This window comes from Drosophila ficusphila, unplaced genomic scaffold (assembly GCF_018152265.1).
Source record: "Drosophila ficusphila isolate 14025-0441.05 unplaced genomic scaffold, ASM1815226v1 contig_128, whole genome shotgun sequence".
Taxonomy (NCBI): domain Eukaryota; kingdom Metazoa; phylum Arthropoda; class Insecta; order Diptera; family Drosophilidae; genus Drosophila; species Drosophila ficusphila.
This window is the reverse complement of record NW_025064017.1, coordinates 1,423,147-1,447,149: the sequence shown is the minus strand read 5'-3', so window position 1 is coordinate 1,447,149 and position 24,003 is coordinate 1,423,147. Positions and strand designations below refer to the sequence as shown.

At 41.1% G+C, this 24,003-nt stretch overlaps 1 protein-coding gene across 2 annotated transcripts in view; it reads right to left on the bottom strand.

Annotated features, from left to right (window-relative positions):
* Window positions 1-7,082: 7,082 nt before the first annotated feature.
* LOC108100543 (dnaJ homolog subfamily C member 16) overlaps window positions 7,083-24,003 on the bottom strand; it is a 451,288-nt gene continuing 434,367 nt past the window's right edge. For both annotated transcript variants that reach the window (XM_043209499.1, XM_043209500.1), the window contains exon 12: window positions 7,083-7,233. The gene's annotated coding sequence lies outside the window, so the exon portion shown is untranslated. The remainder of the gene's footprint in view (window positions 7,234-24,003) is intronic.

Genomic DNA, 24,003 nt, shown 5'->3' with positions numbered 1-24,003 from the left:
TCGCGAGCGGTTACGACGGATTCGACTACGGATTCCTCATCGTTATTGTCGTCGTCGTCCTCGATACCAAAATGCGCTAGGAGTCGATCTTGCAAATCGCGCTTTCTGCCGATTGTCACCAAGTTTAGCTCTCCTAACTTTGCGCGCAAATCAGTGCAACGCATAAACATAATTTCCTCAAGCTGCATTATGATAATTAATTTTAAGTTTAACAATAACAATTTCTTGATGTTCAGGTTTTCTACTTTACAGGTTTTCTACATACAGTCTGCTGCTTGCTTGCCCTGCTTTAAAGATTCTGATTTCCAATTGGATCTTCGTCTCCTTCGATCGCCTTCTTCGTCTTTTTCTCCTTCGCTCGCCTTCTTATCCTTCGCCTTCTCCTTGTCCGCCTGCTTTACCGCCTCCTTCTCCGCCTGCTTTACCGCCTCCTTCTCCGTCTAGAAGTTGCAGTACACACACACACTCCCTGATGGATACATAAATTCCTCCGCAGCGAGACGTGTGTACGTGTGTATGTATGCTTTTTCCTTCGCTTCGCTGGTCGTCGCTTACGTTCTCCACTTCCTTGCACTTTATGTTTGGGTCAAATCCTGGTTGAGCCCCCAAAAGTGTAGGATATTATTTATTCGCATACAATAAATTTAATTTTCGGTTTTGATTTTAACAAAAAGTGCTTAGATTATTGTTCACAAAATTATTGATCTTTTCTCTTTCAATGCTCAACAACGACTCTCCTTCATTCCACAGGAATCGGTGATCTTAAAAGTATCGATTATAAGTATATTAATTAAGAGTAACCATATAGCTCAACCTGCTTCGAGTGTGCCGTGGAGGAAGCCCGCCTGATTCAAATCCCACACCTATGTACTAAAATACAGAAATAAAAATGAATAACTAATGTAGGTATATAATTTTTTTGTAATTTTTTAAATTAAAAAAATCAATATGCAGATCGAGCCAAAGATTTTGCGGAGAATCTTTCTCTCGAACACTCCAAAGCGGCTGCATCGGATTGCACCGCTGTCCAGCACTCCGCACTATATAAGAGTACCGGAAGAATAAGCGTCTGGTAGTGTCTTATTTTTGTCTTTCGAGAGAGCTCTACTGTTAAGGTGCCGTCCGATGCACACCAGCCTTCCTTACAATACTCTCCAATAGAATATTAAAGAGCATGCAAGATAGCGAGTCACCTTCTGGGACCCCACTTGGTACAAAAGGTCGTTTCCTACCTTGACACAGCTGATGGTATTGCTCAATGTCATCCTGCAAAGCCGTATCAGCTTTACTGGTATACCAAGCTCAGACATGGCGGCATATAGGCGATCTCGCCGGGGACTATAGAATGCAGCCTTGTAATCGACGAATAGATGATGGGTGTCGATCTGGTTCTCATAGGACTTCTCCAGGATTTGGCGCAAGGTGAAAATCTGGTGAATAGTGGATTTGCCAGGCCTAAACCCGCACTGATAAGGTCCAATCAGTGCTTCACCATGGGGTTTCAGGTTTTCACACAGTGCGCTCGAAAGGACCTTGTATGCGACTGGAAGAAGACTACTGCCACGGTAATTGGTACGCAATGTGACATCAACCTTCTTCAGGACAGGACAGATCATGCTGAGGTTCCAATCTTCGGTCATGCTCTCCGTACTCCATATCTTGCTGATTACTTAGTGCATGCTCCCTACCAACATATCACCAGCCATCTTAAACAATTCAGCCGGCAGGCCATCAGCACCTGCGGATTTACTGATTTTGAGTCGTTGGATTGCATCCTTGACTTCGGCATGGCTTGGGGGTCGGTACATCTGTATCAGTACCATAGATTTTGGGTTTGGGATCATAATCTCCATAGCCCATGCCAGAGCTAGCTAGGCTTGAGAAATTATCCCTCCATACTTCAGCATAATCTCATAATAGTCCTTGCATTCAAATCCTCCAGTCTTACGGCCTTGGGTCAGACGCTTAACCCTCTGATAGAAGTTACGAGCTTCATTTCGGCATCTGCTGCTCTCTATGCTTTCACACTATCGCCTTTCCTGTTCTCTTTTTGTCTGAAAAGGCGTTTCTCATCTCTTCTTCTTAACCTGTAGACCTCAACAACAGCCCGTGTATCCCCAGCTTGCAGTGTTCTTCGGGAGGCTGCGTCACGACCCTCCTGGTCATACCATGGATTCCTTGTTGGGGGGCGCTGGAATCCAATGACTTCTGCGGAAGTTCGCAGGCAGTGGGATATGAGCGCCCACTGATCGCTGATGTCTTCAGGTGTTGGAGTCGTTTGGAGGAGGTAGCTTACAGCCTGGAGAAGGACATCGAAGATCCCGTTCGATAAACCAAAATCGCATATACAGTGAGTTACTACTTCATCACACTGACAAATACGCGCTACCATAAAATTTTTAATTCAATTTTTGTGGTTTTCATTTAACATTTTCAAGTGAAATAATTCTTTTCCACATATTATGCAAGCCTTAGTGTTCGCTGCTCAGTTAATTTCATGTGACAAACTGGTATTGTGTTCACTATGAAATTGTGAAAAAAAGAATTTTTAGTCAATTTTAACATCAGGCATTTGTCTTTTAGGTGGTAAGTTGAACTGTATAAATCATGTGGATCGTGCATTTGAGGATAAATTCACCACTCTGTCCATAGCCCGAAATGCTTAAAGGACGACGTGCGAACTGTATACCGATATTGCAGTGCGTTAAAGTTCAATAGAGAAACGGCTGGATTGTGCTGCGCAAGTGGAAAGGTCAAACTGGAAAACTGTTAAACCACCATCTTTCTATACTTCAATATATTTGAAAAATATAAAAAAAATAGATAATATTGTTAAATTGTGTTGAGCAGCGAAGCGGTCATAAGGTACTTAAGTGAAGAGTAACCGATGTACTAAAACAGAAATAATAACGAATGATTAATGTAGGTACTTAATTTTATTTATTTTTTTTTTTTCCAATGAAAAAAAACAATCTGCTTATTTATTGCCATTAAGGCTGAACAACGTTCGCCGGGTCGAACTAGTATTAAATAAAAACAAAGTTAAGATCTATAAGCTTCAATATATATTGCGCCCTAGGATCACTCTTGAGGAGCCACTGAACCAGAGTCCAGAAATGAATGGCCAACATATGACTGCAAACACAAAATTGCCTAATGGCATAGAAGTAATGCTGGTCACTTAAACCAACACTTTGGTAGCAATACAGCAAACGCTGCAGGAATTTATGCGCTTTCAAAATCTCCTTAGCTATTAATCAAACAAAAATCTGTTCCGATCCGCGATCACGCGCTTGAAGTGGTGCTTGCCCACCAAAGTTAGGCGACTGAGGCGGAGTAAAATGCCAAATGACTCGCAGCTGATGATGACCACTTCAGAGCGATGAGCGTTTCATAATCATCGCGGAATTGCTTCACTAAAACTTTTAAGTAGACGGTCTGCTCTGTCTTACGCTGCCGCCAGAATCCAACACAGACGGAGTATGCAGAAAGGCCAACTTCGAGTATTTGAAGCGGTGGCGATTGCTGTCTGCACTCAAGCAGCAGTTTTGGCAAACCTGGCCCAAGGACTACCTGGCCAGCCTGCAGCAGCGCAGCAAGTGGTGTACAGTGGGCAACGATTTGGAAATCGTCAGCTTGGTCCTCGTACACGAGGACAATCTGCCCCCTCAACGGTGGTTGACAGAACGCGTCGTGGCGACATCACTCGGCGAAGACAAACGAGTGAGGGTGGTCGAAATAAAAACCAAAGGAGGCGTCATAAAGCGAGCAATTCACAAACTGGCGTTGCTGCCAATTAGCAGCCGAAACAACGAAAATGTTAAAGTGCCGGAAGCCTTCAACGGGGCCGGAATGTTGGAGCAGTCGAGTGTAGATTTAAAATAATAAGTAATTATAAGTAAAGAGATAAATTGAAGTAGATAACATAGAAGTCATATGAAGTTATTTGTACTTTAAGTCTCGCTTGTAAAGTAGTTTACTCTTACTCTTACTCTTATAAGCATTGAAAGTTGTAACCTCGTAAGAATTTGGCACTGCTTGTGTGAGTCAGTCGATCATAATCTCTCGTCGTTGATGGCTGCGCCCGCGCAAAAAATTGCATTTATACCGATTTCGTCTTTGCGTCTTTTTCGTGGGAAATCCCCAGCTAGGCTGCTACACCGCAAGTCCGTTTTATAGAGTTTTCGATTCCGTGAAAAACCTTGCGGATTTTACAACGACTTTCTTTTATGTATCTATATATATAACCACTTATAACTTAAGAACGGCTGAACAGATTTGGCTGAAAATTGGTAGGAAGGTAGCTTAGAGCCCGGAATAGGACGTAGGGTACTTTTTATTTCGTTCAACATACAAAAAATCGCATATAAACTGAGTTATAACCTCATCACACTGACAAGCACACACTACCATAGCATTTTAACTCAATTTTTTTGAAGTGAATTGAAGTTATTTGTGATTTTGGTGAATTGAAGTGAAGTGAAGTTTTTCGTGGTTTTAGTGAATTGAAGTGAAGTGAAGTTTAATTAATAATGCCGCGACCAAGACGATCGAATCTTTCCCCTCAAAGCCGTAATTCAAGGAGTCTACAAAATACTGCAAATGAAAGGACTGAAGGAGAACAAAACATTGGACGTGAACAGCGCCGCGTTAGTATGGGTCGACTTCGTGCTTCTCAATAAGAAGAAGAAAGTGAGGCAACCCGTAACACGGCTCGGTTGACAATGCAGAATCGTCGAGCTCACAACAGAGGTCAAGAAATAGATAATTTGCGACGCAAAAGATATTTATTAAGTGCTGTTTTGAATCGAGCAGTGTTTCAATACGATTGCATCACTGATTACAGCTTGCATCCCAGCGTTTGCATTGGGCAAATGGACGTTGTTTGCAAGTATTGCGGTGCGTTGAAGTTTTATGGAAACACGCCTGGATTATGCTGCTTTAATGGTAAAGTGAAATAGCCATTGTTGACTCCGCCACCTGAGCCATTGCTTTGTAGTGAAACACAAGAATCACGCCACTTTCCTGCAAATACTCGAAAATACAATGGTTGTTTCCAAATGACGTCATTTGGGGCAGATATTATCGAAGAACGAGGATTTAATCCGACATTTAAGGTTTTTTTTTTCTGTGTTACATAGAATTTAGTTAAAGAATAACTTACTTTATCTTAGATACAAGGGCAGATTCTCCATCGAATTGGATCATTACTACCTTTCGAAGATACACAAAAAAATTTTTACAAATATATTTCATGGGCAACATGGAAGAACAACTTGATCGACGCCTAGGGATCAATACAGGAATGAAGCGAGCTATTTTTCAAGACTTGCAGTGTCTGCTTCATGAACATCATGCGATGGTTAGGTTGTTTAAGAGTGCTTTAGAGCGCATGCTAAATGATGACTATAAAGTTGTCATAAAAGCAGATAAACGACCATCTGGAACACACGAAAGGACATTTAAAGCTCCATTAATAGACGAAGTCGCCATCCTGATTGTGAACAATTTGGAAACCGAGATATTGTGCTCAAACGTCGCGATACTGGGCAGAAATCACGACATTGAGATGAATGAGGAGGTACATAATCGGGTTTTACTCTTGATCGAAGATATGTGTTACATCATGTGCGGTAATTTATTAATCAGGTTAGAATGTCAGCGCCAAATCGTGAAATGAATAAGGTATTTAATCGTGAATTAGAACGGGAACGTGAATATGATCACCATGAATTAAATTTATTAGTTCAAACGAATGTACCCCTGTTGAATTCCCAAGAGAAAGTTTATGATACTTTAATGAAGGCAATCGATGAAGAAAATGGTGGTTTATATTTCCTAGATGCCCCTGGTAGAACTGGCAAGACATTCCTCATGTCATTAGCTTTAGCAACTGTTCGGGCGAGATCCAACATAGCTGTTACAGTTGCTTCTTCGGGAATAGCAGCCATATTGTTAGAAGGATGCCAAACGGCTCATTCAGCATTAAAATTACCGTTAAATCTTCAAATTATTGAAGAACCAACGTGTAATATTGCAAAACACTCAGCAATGGCCAAAGTTTTAATGGTATCGAAATAACATTTTTCCTTTTCATATATAAAAAAAAAAAAAAATTTCTTTATCTTTTAAACACCAAACGAAATTTTACATAAAACTATCGCCATCTGGTGGCGGAACGGAGTTCGCCGGGTTTACTAGTACTCTATATAGATAGATATGCTTAGTCATTTTGACATCAAAGCCCTTCTCATTAAGTCCAGCTATATTCCTATAGATAGGGACTGTTCTGCTACAATTTCTTTGATAACTACTTGTAGTCCTTTGCAATTTATTATTCCGTTGTCGAGCGGTTTGGCCACTGATCGAAATTCTTGTTTATCATTCTTCGGTGTATGAGTAGAAACATCATCTTTTTTTGAGTGGCTAAGAATAGGAAATTGATTCCTTGTCAACGAATTGTTTTTTACAGTGGTCTCAACTTTCTTGGTAACTTTTGGTGTACTTGGTGTACTTTTTTAGCTTCTTGTGGGCTCAGTTTCCTTTTTATTTGCCCGTATTAATTAATTCGAATTTGATAAAATTATTCGTTAACAACCAAGCTAGGGGATAGCTTGAATTGTGCTGGTCGTTGTTGTAATAAGCAGATCGTTGGTAATGTTGTAGGGGTCGGGGGACAGGCATTGGGCACTCCATGTCTGTTTGTAATTTGCGGCTCGTAATGTCCTTTTTATATTTTTTGCAAATCGTTCGTGCTGCAGGAGAATATTTCCGTTTTTAAATTCCTTCTTTTATTTACTAAGTCCAGTATGTGACTTAAATAATTGGGGGGTTTTAGTTGTTAAATTTGTAAAATTATCTATATAATATGTTAAATAACTTTTAAGTCGAATTTTTCAGTCTGGTTTTCATTTGTGTCCGCAAGCGACAGTTGAAATAAGGACCACTTTTTGACAACTCTGTTAAAAAAAGACTAGTTTTGCGACAGACACTGTACTGCTAACGTCTGATTGAAATTGTAATAAACTACATAATAATAAACATTTAAAAGTCCATTCATGAAAAGAAATTATAAATCGATGAATTATAATATTTATTATAATTTTAAACATTTTTATTTCTTATAAATTGTTTTAAATTTTTAAGTAGCAGACGAATATTTCCTTCTTTCATTTTTATGAACTCATTCGAGTCTGGGATAAAGGTGTCCAACTTGGTAGTATTTCGGATTCTCTGAAATTAAACAGATTTACAAAACTTTAATACGAAACATTAAATAAACTTAAAACGTTAATGATAAAGTGTAATTTTTTAATAATTATGTGTAGGAAAAATTAAAAATAATAAGTAGTTTTTAACTTGTTTTCGAAGTTACGCCCGTTTTTGTTATTCTAGTGGAATTATTCAGTACAACTCAAGTCATTATAAATTTAAATAACATGCCAAAAAAGAAAAAAAATTGAGGACAGAATTCAACATCATCATCAACCAATCATCATCAACCTAAAAATACATCGTAAATAGCTGAATTATTTTTAGTGAAAAGACGCTTAGGGTATGCATGGGTACTTGTGCTCATGTTGCCTCTGGAAATGATCAAATATTGTTCTAATCTATATAATTAAATGTTTGCACCATAAGTTTTCAATAAAAAAAAATTATCTTTATTTCTTATATTCAACTGGTTGCAAATATTCTTAAGTGGAAGAACACCGACCTATCACTTGCAAGTCTCAAACTGAACTCAACTCCTAACTCTGTATTCTTTTACGATCATACCTCGGTTTTGGAGCTTTCGAGCTTTGCTTGAGTGTGTTTATTCTAACTGAGTGTGTTTTGCTGTTAAGGCTAAGAACTTTCCCGATTTGACTTTGGAGTCTTGAGTTTGGATCTGTTTATGGCCTTGGTCCCGAAATTTGAAATACCAAAATCGCATATACAGTGAGTTACTACTTCATCACACTGACAAATACGCGCTACCATAAAATTTTTAATTCAATTTTTGTGGTTTTCATTTAACATTTCCAAGTGAAATAATTCTTTTCCACATTATATGCAAGCCTTAGTTTTCGCTGCTCAGTTAATTTCATGTGACAAACTGGTATTGTGTTCACTATGAAATTGTGAAAAAAAAAGAATTTTTAGTCAATTTTAACATAAGGCATTTGTCTTTTAGGTGGTAAGTTGAACTGTATAAATCATGTGGATCGTGCATTTGAGGATAAATTCACCACTCTGTCCATAGCCCGAAATGCTTAAAGGACGACGTGCGAACTGTATACCGATATTGCAGTGCGTTAAAGTTCAATAGAGAAACGGCTGGATTGTGCTGCGCAAGTGGAAAGGTCAAACTGGAAAACTGTTAAACCACCATCTTTCTATACTTCAATATATTTGAAAAATATAAAAAAAATAGTTAATATTGTTAAATTGTGTTGAGCAGCGAAGCGGTCATAAGGTACTTAAGTGAAGAGTAACCGATGTACTAAAACAGAAATAATAACGAATGATTAATGTAGGTACTTAATTTTATTTATTTTTTTTTTTTCCAATGAAAAAAAAACAATCTGCTTATTTATTGCCATTAAGGCTGAACAACGTTCGCCGGGTCGAACTAGTATTAAATAAAAACAAAGTTAAGATCTATAAGCTTCAATATATATTGCGCCCTAGGATCACTCTTGAGGAGCCACTGAACCAGAGTCCAGAAATGAATGGCCAACATATGACTGCAAACACAAAATTGCCTAATGGCATAGAAGCAATGCTGGTCACTTAAACCAACACTTTGGTAGCAATACATCAAACGCTGCAGGAATTTATGCGCTTTCAAAATCTCCTTAGCTATTAATCAAACAAAAATCTGTTCCGATCCGCGATCACGCGCTTGAAGTGGTGCTTGCCCACCAAAGTTAGGCGACTGAGGCGGAGTAAAATGCCAAATGACTCGCAGCTGATGATGACCACTTCAGAGCGATGAGCGTTTCATAATCATCGCGGAATTGCTTCACTAAAACTTTTAAGTAGACGGTCTGCTCTGTCTTACGCTGCCGCCAGAATCCAACACAGACGGAGTATGCAGAAAGGCCAACTTCGAGTATTTGAAGCGGTGGCGATTGCTGTCTGCATTCAAGCAGCAGTTTTGGCAAACCTGGCCCAAGGACTACCTGGCCAGCCTGCAGCAGCGCAGCAAGTGGTGTACAGTGGGCAACGATTTGGAAATCGTCAGCTTGGTCCTCGTACACGAGGACAATCTGCCCCCTCAACGGTGGTTGACAGAACGCGTCGTGGCGACATCACTCGGCGAAGACAAACGAGTGAGGGTGGTCGAAATAAAAACCAAAGGAGGCGTCATAAAGCGAGCAATTCACAAACTGGCGTTGCTGCCAATTAGCAGCCGAAACAACGAAAATGTTAAAGTGCCGGAAGCCTTCAACGGGGCCGGAATGTTGGAGCAGTCGAGTGTAGATTTAAAATAATAAGTAATTATAAGTAAAGAGATAAATTGAAGTAGATAACATAGAAGTCATATGAAGTTATTTGTACTTTAAGTCTCGCTTGTAAAGTAGTTTACTCTTACTCTTACTCTTATAAGCATTGAAAGTTGTAACCTCGTAAGAATTTGGCACTGCTTGTGTGAGTCAGTCGATCATAATCTCTCGTCGTTGATGGCTGCGCCCGCGCAATAAATTGCATTTATACCGATTTCGTCTTTGCGTCTTTTTTCGTGGGAAATCCCCAGCTAGGCTGCTACACCGCAAGTCCGTTTTATAGAGTTTTCGATTCCGTGAAAAACCTTGCGGATTTTACAACGACTTTCTTTTATGTATCTATATATATAACCACTTATAACTTAAGAACGGCTGAACAGATTTGGCTGAAAATTGGTAGGAAGGTAGCTTAGAGCCCGGAATAGGACGTAGGGTACTTTTTATTTCGTTCGACATACCAAAAATCGCATATAAACTGAGTTATAACCTCATCACACTGACAATTAACTCAATTTTTTTGAAGTGAATTGAAGTTATTTGTGATTTTGGTGAATTGAAGTGAAGTGAAGTGAAGTTTTTCGTGGTTTTAGTGAATTGAAGTGAATTTTAATTAATAATGCCGCGGCGAATGCTGTCTGTCTTATCGTGTTTTAATAGTTTGTGGTTAAAAATTCCAAGTCTTGTTAATTGCATTCCTAACTCAATGTCCTCTATGTATTCTGTGAAGTGTCGTAGGTTAAATATTAGGACGTTAGCGTGTTGTTCCTTCTCTTTCTCGTCTCTAAATGTGTTGATTAAGTCTAATCCATTATTTATGACATCAATAATCTTATTTAAATCGTTACTTTGAATACTATTCTCGGCTAGGGTATCGATTTTCTGTTCTAGCTCTTCTTTATCATCTTGATACAATGTTCCAAATAGGCATTTGTAAGTTGTTCCTACGATGTTTAATAACCCTCTTTTGCTACGTTTTGCGATTTTAATTCCATTAATTTCTCGTTGGAGTTTTCCCACTAAGTATTCTATCTGCATTATTACTTTGAATTCATTTGCTTCTTCTATTAATTTTTCAAAGATTTTCTCTGTTTCCGTGATATAAATACTTATAAAATGGTTCTCATAATTAGTTAGAATATCTATCGTGCCTGTTAAACATCAAGTATCCTTTTTGGGCTTTTATTGGATTAATTTCGATACTTTGTCCATTCGCCATTTGAATTGAAGTGGTTAGTATGATCATAAACATAATAATTTTATAGAGGTTTATCTGGAATTATCGTATTTACTTTCATTAATTATCTTTTTCTTTTTGAATTTAGACTTATAATGAGTGATTTTCTTGCCTCTATTGGTTTCCTCAAAGTGTTTCTCATCTACTTGTCTAATATTTCCTGTCTTTTTAGCCCGACGAAGTACCGACCACGCTCCAGGGTGGAGCGTAAAGAGTTGACTGCAGCAACACTGCTTAGCCCTCTAGTAAGGTTTTTTGCTTAACATCCTCCAAGTTGTGAGAGACTCGTAGCGAGCCTAATACACGACCGGTGCCCGAAAGACTCGGCAAGGCAGAGGACGCACGACAGGCATGCCGCCGAAGAAGTCGACGTGGGAGCAACTACCGGCGTCAACGAGGGCGTTATATTCATCAGCGAGCGGAGCCAGAAGTCGAATATTTTATTGTAAATCTACATGCAATAAACCCAACACACATATTCTAAAATCTAACCTAACTTCTGCGTTCTTCTTTGGTTTCGGGGTCACGCAACAATAAATTTGGTAGGACGAACACATAAACTCAACTGAGCTAGCCGCACGTTTACGTAGCGAGCGAAGATATAAAAAGCAGTTCGTTAAATCTGGCGCCCAAGCGTGATTCTCGGATCGAAGAAAACCAGAAAACAGATTTAGAATGGGGAAGTCGTGGTTATATAACCTGAAAAAGGACGATTTCCCAGAAATCTCAAGCGCCCTAGGCATCGAGCTATAGGGCCTTGTAGAGAACATGAGGCGGACACTGGCCGAATTTATCGACCATTCCGGGCATGATCCTGATGCGATGGCAATTCTGGCGGCCCTGGAAAGGGATTACGCCAAGTACCCGTCGGTCGGCCTGAAAGTCACCGGAGCCGAGGGCCTGGTGCGCAGCCTGGACGTGAGCAGCATGCAGAACGCCAGCAGGAGCAGCAGCCGCGACCGACGGGAGAGCAGCAGGGAGAGGAAGAGCGACAGCCGCGAACAACGAGCGGAGAATGGCAAACCCGGACAGGATTATGCCAAGATCGCAAAGCAAGTAAGGGGGTGGAGTTTCCGTTACGACGGGAATGAGAAGCCCCTGGAGTTCCTCGAACAAGTGGAGTGGTCGGCCATGACATACGGGCTAGACATTAACCAAATTCCGAGTGCGATGCCGGAACTCCTTCAGGGCAGAGCTCTCAAATGGTTCATCACCAACAACAGGTTCTGGGAGACCTGGGGCGGATTTAGCCAGAGCTTCCAGGAGTTCTTCTTGCCCAGGGATTTATGAACAAACTCGCAGATCAGGTCAGGCAGAGGAAGCAAAACTACGTCGAAAGCTTCAAGGACTACATACATGGTAGACATGCAGACATTGATGCGACCCCTGGGTTTGAAGAAGAACGAGATCTTGGAACGGATTAAAGAAAACAGCACCCCCGACACTACGGCTGTTTATCCGCCCCTACAGGTGCCAGAACCTGGATACCCTGATGGCATTAGCGGACGAATTTGAGGAGCTCGACCAACAGAGGGAGCGGTTCGAGCAAGAAAACATCCCAAAAGCCCGATACCATATGAGGGTCGTGTCAAAATAATATCAGCAATGACCTTTACCACACGATAATACCACCTAGCAAGGGTCGAGTCTAAATTGCATTTAGTAATGACCAATACCACATGGTAAAATCGCCAATCGATTGATCGCGTTAAGCTTTTTTTGGCATTATGGCATTTTGCAGGACGCTCGTATACGTCCACTCTCTCTCTTTTCTTCTGATCGCCGATCGAAACGGACATCTCTCGCAGTAATTAAATTTAAAAATTAAAAGTGAATATTGACTATTTGTGATATACTGCAACAAGAGAGACCCGATAAACCTTACCCAACTGGGAAACATTCGACTGCCATCAGGAGCGTCTTTATTTCAACGGAATTTGGGAGTTCCCGGAATTTTGCGAATTCTAGGAATCAGTGAAGTCAAGGAAACTGCTTCTGTCAACGGTAAGCCAGTGAACGGCTAAAGGCCTAGTGATTTAAACTAGTGTTTTTACAAGGACGGAATTCGAAGAACGCCGGAGACGCCGAATTTGAGAAGGGACTTCTCCAGACGCCTGGCGCGTCAAAAAAAAAAAAACGCACATCGCTGCACAAGGGCGAAAGCTCGCACATCGCCGCGCGAAGGCGAAGGCGCCATCTTGGATCCGCGCTCGTGCGAAAGCGCACACACACATCGTGATCGCACACACACATCGCGTACGAAGGCGCCATCTTGCATCCGTGCTCTCGTGAAACCGCACACACACATCGCCGCGCGAAGGCGCCATCCCGATTCAACGCACACAAGCGCAAACGCCTTCGGCTCACACGGACGCCGCATCAGCGCACACAGGCGCAAACGCCTTCGGCTCACACTAACGCCGCATACAGGCAAACGTCGACGACGATCGACACGATCGTTCGTGCCCGCCTGGATCTCTAATTGGAACTTTTTTTGTATCGTATACATACATTTTCTTTTGCTACCTTAAATTCGTAAAACATGTACTTATAAACGTCTTCGACCCCGTTATAGTATTGTGGTGCAGCAGTAGAGGAGTATATATTCGCCTTTTTCTTTTGTAAAACAGCAACAACAACAACAACACCGTCAACAGGCCTGCTGACTTCGTTGGAATTGTCGTCAGTACGGCATAGCCGTGTAATCTTTTGTATTTTCGTATATTTTTGGCTATATATATGTAGGACTGCCATCTTGCATGAGCGATTCCAGAAATCTTTATTTAACAGAACATCTGATTCTTAGCATTAGGTTTAACAGAAGGGAACGTCAAGAGAGGGAAACATAAGAAGTTGAGGAGAGTAGAGAATTAGCTTGAAACGAAGAAGGTCGTGTGTTCTCTAAGAAAAGAAATTTGTAACACGAAGTGGAAAAACTGTAAAAGCTGTATATCATATCTATATTAAATAAAGTGCTTATATTATTAAACATTTATCAAATGAATTGGAGTGAAGAAGCGATTCTCTACAAATTTGGGGGCTCGTCCAGGATGAATCTACGTGGAAAGTTAACGTGATATGCGGCCAACAAAAACCATTAAGTTTTGTGCTAAAAATCCATCGTTGACGCAGTAAAATGAGAAAAACCAAAGGAAAAAGCAAGAAGTTATGAAGAGAAGTGTTTTAATGCAGCAGCAGAGTAAAAGAAGAAAAAGAGAATTTTCATATTTCACAACCGCCATCAAGCTTTGCGAAATATTGTGAAATTCTGGAGGCGTCGCGTCACCTACCAACTACAAAGCAGAGAGAAGCAGAGAAAAACCGAGAAAAGTCGTGAGAAGAGGAACGAGGATCAGAAACTGAGCAGAAGGAGAAAAATTAAGAGGAAACAAGAATTCTCGTGTTTCGCAATTCCACAAAGCATTGCGAAATACTGCGAAATTCTGCGCGCTGGAAACGAAGACGAGAGAAGAGGAACGAGGATCAGAAGCAGAGAGAAGGAGAAAAAGCCGAGAGGAGAAAAGAATTTTCATATTTTGCAACCGCCATCAAGTAGTGCGAAATATTGCGAAATTCTGGAGCTACACACGCAAAGAAGTTCAAACGGAGGCGAGATACGAAAGCGGTGACGTCATTAATCCGTCTTCGCTAAGGGCGACAAAAATTGGCTACAGTGACAGCTTGAGGAGGTTAAAGCTAACGTGGAGGTGCTGAAGAAGACCAGAAGAGGAAGTCGACCAAAGAGACGAAGCGACGAAGTACAAGAAGAGGTGTCCTACGAGAGCAGTGACGTCATCAACATCGAGGCAAGAGGTGGCAAGCAGTTCAACAGGAGGCGCGCAACGGCTGCGAGACAAATCGCAACGACAACCCAAGCAGTTAAGGCATCCAGGGGTGCATCAATAAAGACGACCGGAAAGAAGCAGTGCGCAAGTATTAACTTCTTGACGACTTGTGACATTTATTTGAATTTCTATATAACTTATTTTATTGCAACTTTAACTATATATTATTCACATTTAAATTGTTCTTCAGTTTTAAGAGAAAAGTATGCAAAAATATTAATAGTCGAAATAGTGTTTTAAGAGTTAGATTTCAGTAAGAAGAATATGAATGTTGAAGAGATCACACGATTTTCTGTTGCAGAGCTTAGAGATAAACTAAAAGAATTGAACTTGAAAAGTTCAGGGAACAAACCAGAGTTACAGCAGAGACTAGTATCCTATTTTGAGGGAAATAATATAGACCCAGAGGAAACTTTAGAGCATTCAGAGGACTCATCAGTGTATGAAGAATCACACACACTTAATACTCCTTCAACCATGGCGTTTACACTAAGAGACATTGAAGATTCCCTTTCTGCATTTACTGGAAGCGGTTCTCCCAATATCGATGAATAGTTGACAGATTTTGAACTAAATTCTATTACAGTTGGGTGGACTGATCTTCAAAAATTTATTTACGGCAGGCAGTTAGTGAAGGGAGCTGCGAAGTTATTCTTAGGCAGCCAACCAGGAATAAATGAATAAATGATTGGAATTCATTAAAAGAAGCCCTAAGAAATGAGTTTGGAGAAAAGCTCACAGCAAAACAGGCCCACAAGTGGCTGGAAAACAGGAAGAAGACTCAAAAAGAGAGTTTAATTGAATATTTCTACAGCATGACTGCTTTGGCTAATCAGTCCAAGTTGGATGAGGAAAGCATCATCGATTATATCATAGAGGGTATACCAGACTCAAAGCAAAACAAAAGCTGCTTAAACCAAGCTTCTAATCTTAAGGAGTTCCGTGAAAAACTTAAGATTTATGAGAAGATAAGTGCGAGTCAGAGCTATAAGCAGAAGCCAAGGTTTGAAATTCCGTTAAACAGAGCAATCCAAGAGACAAGACGCTGTTTTAAGTGTGGCGGCAGCAACCACATCGCAAAGGACTGTAAAGAAGCAAGCATTAAATGTTTCAAGTGTAACCAGATAGGACACAAGGCAAATCAGTGCGGTACCAGAGAGACTCGTAGGGAAATAAAAAATGAAAATTCCAACCATCAACAACTGTCACAATCGACTTACAATAGAGCATTCAAAAACATTAGTATTGGAAACGGCCAGATTACAGCATTATTTGATTCTGGCAGCGATATTTGTACTATTTGCGAGACAGCTTACATGCGAATCCATCCAGGCATTTTAAAACCAAATATTAAGGAGCTGGTTGGAATTGGAGGAAAAAAGATCTACACTTTAGGCTCGTTTACGATTGCTACAAAGTTGGACGACGTTGCCATTGACATGTGCTCCCATGTGGTCCGCGACAAAGATACTCTTTATGAAGAAGTGATTGGCAGTGATGTTTTGGACAATGTAAACGCAACTATTGGAGCAAAGGGAGTGTTTTTCCATAAAGTATCATCTGCAAATGTTCATGATCGCACTGTAGTCGAGGATCGAGTAATTAATAACTCTAGCCGAAACAATGAGATAAAAATCACTCATCAAAGTGATTATCAAAATGTTGCTGAGGAAACTTCAACTATACCAGACTTGACAGAAACGTTTCATCAGTTAATGACAGCAGATTTTTACGAAGAGATTGTGCCAGAGTTAGATCTCATTCACCTGTGATTTAAAGTCGGAAGTGGTGGAGTTAATTAAAACATATCAGCCACGGAAGCCTGAATCAAGCCCAGTAGAAATGAAGATTCTCCTGACAGATGAAATTCCAGTGTACCAGAGACCCAGACGTTTACCGTTCGAGGATAACGAGAAAGTTGTTAAGCAGATCAAGGAATGGCTCAAGGAAGGAATCATTCGCCAAAGTGTTTCGGAATACGCCTCTCCCATTGTCCTGGTGGCCAAAAAGGATGGCACTAAACGGCTCTGTTGCGACTATCGGAAATTGAACCAAAAGATTATTCGCGATAATTTCCCTATGGCACTGATTGATGACGTTTTGCAGAAGCTTCAAAAAGGAAAAGTATTTACAATATTGGATTTATCAAATGGATTTTTCCATGTCCCCGTACACGAGAGTTCCAGAAAATATACCTCGTTTGTCACTCAAAGCGGACAGTACGAATTCTGCTTCGTACCATTTGGAATTTCCAATTCTCCAGCTGTATTCATGAGATACATATTTGCGGTGCTCAGACCATTAATTGAAGACGGTACTCTGATTTTGTACATGGACGATCTGATAATTCCATCAGAAGATGAGCGTGAAGGACTGGAGAAATTTAAGAAGGTTTTGAGTGTAGCACAAGAGTCAGGTCTACGTATTAAGTGGGAGAAGTGTCAGATTTTACAGAAAAGAGTTCAGTTCTTAGGGTATATAGTCGAAAATGCCACTATCCAACTGTCAGCAGAAAAGACGTGGGCGGTCGAAAATTTTCCAGTTCCGCGAGACAAGAAAGGAGTTCAGCGATATCTTGGCCTAACTTCCTATTTTCGGAGATTTGTGAAGGATTTTGCCATTATTGCTAGACCATTGTCAAATCTGCTCAATAAAAATGCTTTCTTTAAAATTGGCGAAGAAGAGTTAGCATCGTTTAACCAGTTTAAACTATTCTTATCCAGATCTCCAGTATTAAGGTTATTCGACCAAAAGAGTGCCACAGAAGTGCATTGTGATGCAAGCATGTACGGATACGGAGCTGTGCTCCTGCAAAAGGATTCTGTCGATCAAGAATATCACCCAGTGGAGTACATGAGCCGCAAGACAACAGAAACTGAAGAGAAATATCCATCTTATGAGCTAGAAGTACTCGCTATAGTACAGGCTTTAAGGAAGTGGAGAATTTACTTGCTCGGAAAGAAGGTAAAGATCATAACAGATTGCAATGCCTTTGCCATGACAATGCGCAAAAATGATGTTCCCGTAAAAGTAGCCCGCTGGGCAATGTTCTTACAAGATTTTGATTATATCATTGAGCATCGCCCAGGCACAAGGATGAAACACGTCGACGCCTTAAGCCGAGTTCATTGCTTGTTAACCCAGGATTCTGTCAGACATCGAATTCAGCAGGCTCAACTTCAGGATGAGTGGATAAAGGCTGTTGTTAAAGTTTTGGAGACAAATACCTATGACGGTTTCTACCTGAAGCACGAAATTCTTCACAAGGATCCGATAAAAGAGCTTATCGTAATTCCGTCAGCCATGGAAGTCGAAATAATCCGCACAGCCCACCGACACTTTGGAGTCAAAAAGACGATCGATCTGGTTCAGCGTGATTATTATATCCCAGAGCTAGATAGAAAAGCTCAAGCAATTGTAAAGAGTTGTGTAGAATGTATAGTTGGTGAGGCGAAGTATGGGAAAAAGGAGGGTTATCTTAATGCGATAAACAAATCAGATGAACCTTTACAAACGTACCACATCGACCACGTTGGTCCGATGGACTTGACCAAAAAGCAGTACAATCATATCCTAGTAGTAGTCGACGCTTTTTCTAAGTTTGTGTGGCTTTATCCTACCAAGAGCACTGGCGCCGATGAGGTCGTGGACAGGCTACAAAGGCAGTCGGAAATATTCGGTAATCCAAGCCGCTTGATAACAGATCGAGGAACAGCGTTTACAGCGAATGTCTTTGAGGAATATTGCAAGGATAACAATATACAACATTTGTTAGTAGCCACAGGAGTGCCCCGCGGCAACGGCCAAGTTGAGCGTATCAACCGGATTGTCATCACCTTACTGACCAAACTTTGTGCAGAAGATCCGAAAGTCTGGTACAAACACGTAGGAAGAGTTCAACAGTTTATAAACTCCTCACCACCTAGAAGTACTAAACTATCTCCGTTTAAAATCTTAACTGGAATGAACATGAAGACTAAGTACGATACTGATTTGGGAAATTTACTGGAAGAGGACTATTTAAGTGAGTTGCAAGAAGCAAAAGAAAATATTCGTCGAGAAGCCAAGGAAAACATCTTAAAGATTCAGGATGAAAATCGCAAGGCATATAACAAGTCTAGGAAACCAGAAACAGACTATAAAATTGGGGATTTAGTCGCTATCAAACGTACGCAGTTTGGAGCCGGTTTGAAGTTGAAGAAGAAGTTTTTAGGACCCTATGCCGTTACACGCAAGTTGAGACATGGAAGATATCTCGTGGAAAAGGTTGGAGATGATGAAGGTCCTATCAAGACAAACACAGTTGCGGAATACATGAAACTATGGTCGCCGTCATTCGGGACGAATGAATTGTCAGAATAGCCGAATGTAGGACTGCCATCTTGCATGAGCGATTCCAGAAATCTTTATTTAACAGAACATCTGATTCTTAGCATTAGGTTTAACAGAAGGGAACGTCAAGAGAGGGAAACATAAGAAGTTGAGGAGAGTAGAGAATTAGCTTGAAACGAAGAAGGTCGTGTGTTCTCTAAGAAAAGAAATTTGTAACACGAAGTGGAAAAACTGTAAAAGCTGTATATCATACCTATATTAAATAAAGTGCTTATATTATTAAACATTTATCAAATGAATTGGAGTGAAGAAGCGATTCTCTACATATATATATTTCCTATTGCTTGCAACCCTTGAATAAATATATGGAGTAAATGTGAGAAATCCTTTAAAGTTAGGAATCTTTTGATTTTTATACCTTTTCTTTATCTTTTGAGTTTATAAACACATATCGGATAGGTGATAAGCTTTTCTTAAATACTATTAATTAGATTTAAGGTTAGCTTAAAATTTCAACATGTATATTATCGCTTTCGTTTCGTTTTCTTTTTAATTATATTATGTTAACCATGAATTAAAAGTAGTATTTTTGGAGGGCAAAGTTTTGGAAATGTAGCATAGTAGTTGATAAAGGGGTGGAATCTTCTTAGATTCCACTGGTAGGGTGGGTATAGAGGAGGCCATCACCATCTGGTCCTCCAACATCGACGGATACCTTTATTTTTCGTCCGATTCATAGCCGTTTGGTTCATGATCAGTTTTGGCCTTTTGTTTATCTCTGTCTACTATTTAATTCTGTAGCACCCCTGTTCTCTCTTAACACAAACCCACGCCACCTACCCTGAGCAGGCCGGACAAAATGTAGACAGAGCGTGTTGGGAGTGAGCAGCACTTGTGTGTGTGTTCGTTATAACCATGTGCCGGCCATGAGGAGGGAACCAGCAGCAACGTGCAGGCGCTGTCAGGAGGAGCCAGACGAGCGTAACGCACGGCCGGGATATGTAAATAATCCATCCCAGGCATGCCGGAGATGTGGAAGCCAAGACCACTGGGCGAAAGAATGCCGCAACAGAAGAATCGCATTCTGTTGGAGATGCGGAAAAGTAGGCGTCGCGAACGGCGAATGCTGCGCACGAGCGGGAAACGCCAAGCGACCTCAGCCACCGAGGGGCGGCCAGGGATCGCAAGGTGCTGCCTCTCAAAACTAATGGGCGACCTGAAGGAGGAAGAGATGCAGTTGTCCGCCACAGTGCTCATAAACCAACGAAAAGTGAAGGCCACGGTGGACACTGGCGCCACGGCAAGCTTTATAAGCGAAGAGTTGGCGGACAGGCTGCAGGCCGCCGGTAAGGTCGTGCCTACGAGAAGGCAGGTGCGCATGGCAGAAAGAAGATGCGGGAGCATCCAATCACAGCTGGACATAGTGGTCGGTCTCGGGACGAGACAAGTTTTGATGCATTAATAATCCTCGCAAGAATGATAGACGCTCTAGTATTGGGCTGGGATTTCCTCACAAAAATAGGAGCGGAGGTAAAATGCGCAGGACTCGAGGTGGCGATACCAGCAAGGAGGCGCAGACAAGGAACGCTGGAGGAAAGACTGTCGGTGGCAGTTTTAGAAACACCAGAACAGTTTTCGGAAGAGGACATTGCCAAATTCCTGAAGGAGAAGCTGAAAGCTCTAGAAGAGTCAAGCGGAGCATCAAACATAGCCGTCCACAAGATAACGATGAAAGACGACCAGCCAGTGAAGCAGCGGTACTACCCAAAAAACCCAAAAATTCAGGGGGAAATAAACAAAAAGGTAGACGAGCTGCTGGAAAAAGGATGCATCGAGCCGTCAAGAAGCCCGTACAGCTCTCCAATCGTCATGGTAAAGAAGAAGACGGGAAAATGGAGGCTGTGCGTATACATCAGCAGCCTGGACTTAAAGGATGGATACTGGCAAATACCGCTGGAAGAGAAGAGCAGGCAGTATACCGCGTTCACAGTCCCAGGAAAGGGACTGTTCCAATGGAAGGTGATGCCATTCGGGCTGCACTCAGCGTCGGCAACGTTCCAAAGGGCGCTCGATAAGGTCATAGGGCCTGAGATGATGCCGCACGCCTTTGCGTACCAGGACGATATTATCGTCATCGGACGGACGCTGGAGGAGCATAAAAGAAACCTGAGGGAAGTGTTCCGAAGACTGCGGGCAGCAAACCTGAAGGTGAATGTGGAGAAGTGTAAGTTCTTCAGAAAGGAGCTGCAGTACTTGGGACATCGCATCACCGACCAAGGAATTGGAACTGATCCGGAGAAGGTAGCGGCGATAGCGTTGCTGGAACCCCCAGCCAACGTTAAGGAGCTGAGGCAATACCTGGGAGTGCCATCATGGTACCGACGTTTTGTACCCGACTTGTCACACTAGTCCAACCGCTTAATGCCCTACTCCGAAAGAAGGTGAAATGGGAGTGGACCGACGACCACCAGAAGGCATTCGAGGCGGCCAAGGCCAGGCTGGTCGCAGACCCAATCCTGGCATGCCCAGACTTCACGAAGACGTTCGTCCTGCAGACAGACGCCAGCGACTAAGGGCTTGGCGCCATACTCACGCAGCATTCAGATCAAGGCGAGAGAGTAATTTCATATTCAAGTCGCTCCCTAAATGGAGCGGAAAGAAATTACTCCGCAACTGAAAAGGAATGCTTGGCAATTGTGTGGGCCATAAGGAAGTTGCGACCGTACCTGGAGGGATACCACTTCAAAGTAATCACGGATCATATGGCACTGAAGTGGCTTGTAATAACTTTATTCGAGTCACCAAAATAAATGTAATAAGTTGTTTATTTAGTAATTTATTTAGTTCAGTTAATATGACAGAAGTTGGAGCAGCTAGGTCCTGCTCAAGGAACATCCGATTTTACTCTGTTCTTGGGCATATGTCCAAAGTATAGACATGCCCTCGGCTGCGCAGCTGCGCTGTCGGAGACGCCGGCAGCGGAGCAGCCGTCGCTTATGCATTATTATATACACTGCGTATTTGGCAAGCGCGCAGTGTATAGCGTGAGAAAGTATTATGCTTACATATGATCAGCTCAGTCGCGCATGCTAGGCATGCCGACTTGGCACTTGGGTTGCGCATGTCAAACCTGCAGACTAAGCACATTGGGCTCCCCGTGGCATTCTTGTGTGAGTTGGATAAGCTCGCACTTGAGTTGCTGGGAACGTTTTGTTTATGCTACTCTGCACATTTGACTTATATATTAACTCGCAACATTGTAATTGAATATATGTAGCTGGTACAGAGGGTACCCAATATGTTAGCATACTACATCTCCCTCCTTTTGAAAAACAACGTAATATAATGTAGTTATTTTCATGGTAATTATATTATGTAAAAATGAAATAGACAAATGGAAAAAATTTAGGAAAAAGTATGCGATTATTATAATTTTTTATGTAATTAATTATTTATAGAAGTTATTGGTACCTATTGTTATTGCTTTCTTGTTTTAGCCGGGTTTTTTTTTCATGTTTTATTTCATAGAGTCAGATGGGGTTACATACGCAGAAGTTATACTTGAAATTATGTTCCTTTCCTAATTCACAATGAACGTCTTCATTGGACCGTACTTAGAAAAAATTCAAATATATTTTTGTTCTCGCCGTATTATTATTCTATTTTTTGTAAAGGAGTTTCATTTATGTATGTTGTCCCTTTTTAGCAGTTTCGACATTTTTGTATGTACTAAATCATACTTTTTTGTGTCTTTTGTCCTTGGCCAAGGTTTTTATAATAACTGCGTGACCTCCTTGTATTGTAAATCAGGTATCGTAGACAATATAGCTTCTTCATTTTATTTGGATCACCGGGTGAGTAGTTACTCTCATATTTCTATATTTTATTGCCCATTTATTAATAATTACCTATGAACTTGTTCAAAGATATTTTCCCACGGTGCCTGATTCGTGTATACCGGCCTGCCTTTCAAGCCTTTGGAAAACTGACCTAAGTCCAGAGTTCCAATAGTATATAAATCGCTAACCTCATATCTTGCAATTATTCCGTTATTGTTCCTAAGATCATAACATGTTGAAGTGAAACTTCTTTAGGCGCGTTATGGATTTTCGGGGACGGAGTAAAAAAAAGCGAGGATCCCCATCCCTTTCTAACCGCTGACGAACGATGTCTCTATCCTCCTCTATCCTTTCTCGCTCTCATCGCGCTCGCACAAAGTTGAGAGCGTAAAAATCTAAAAATAGAATGCGGTTGCAGTTGAAAAAGGGGTGAGAGGTGTGAATGTCAAAAAGAATTCAAATCGAACAGGTTGCATACAGATATTAATTGGCACCATAATTTCTATCCATTTTATTTGACCTAGAAATGAAAACACATATCGATATGTATTTGTCTTCTTCTTCTTCTCAATCGGTTTGTTAACTTTTGAAAGTCGCCAGCACATTTCGAGACCTCTAAAATTAAGCGTCTAAAAAGGCTTTTATTCGGTTTCCTACAGAATTTCAATTTTAAAAATGAGTAGTGATGAGATAGAGGTGATGAACACATCAGGGGCACAAGAAGAAGTGTCCTTTGAGAATAACCCACGGAAAACATAACCTAAAAGAGTTGATAAACGTTTCACAATATAGAAGTATTGTTGGAATATAATTGTTGAACATATTGGCGAGATTATACTAACAGTGAAATATGATGTAGGAATGTCGTCGCTCCAAACCAAAAAACAATGGACAACAGGCGGTACAGGCAGAAGAAAAAAGCATTAAAGCCCTCCAAATCTCAAGCTAAAACGCCTGCAGAACGTAGTTAAGCATACAGAGAGCGTCTGCGGTCTGCGAAAGCTAACGCTATAACACCTGCTTCTACGAGTTCTGCTCATTTATTGAGTCCAAATGATGGTCCAGAATACGTCCTACATGCAGCACAAATTCATAACCAACATTCCATGCCAAAACCCCACAATATTCACCAGAATTTAATAAGACAGCAGCGAAATAGAAATAATGCCTCCGAAGTTGTAAGTTGATATGCCATGATTGCACTGTTCGAATTAATTTATTTATTAATTAACATTGAATTAAATTTGGAAATTTACATGAGA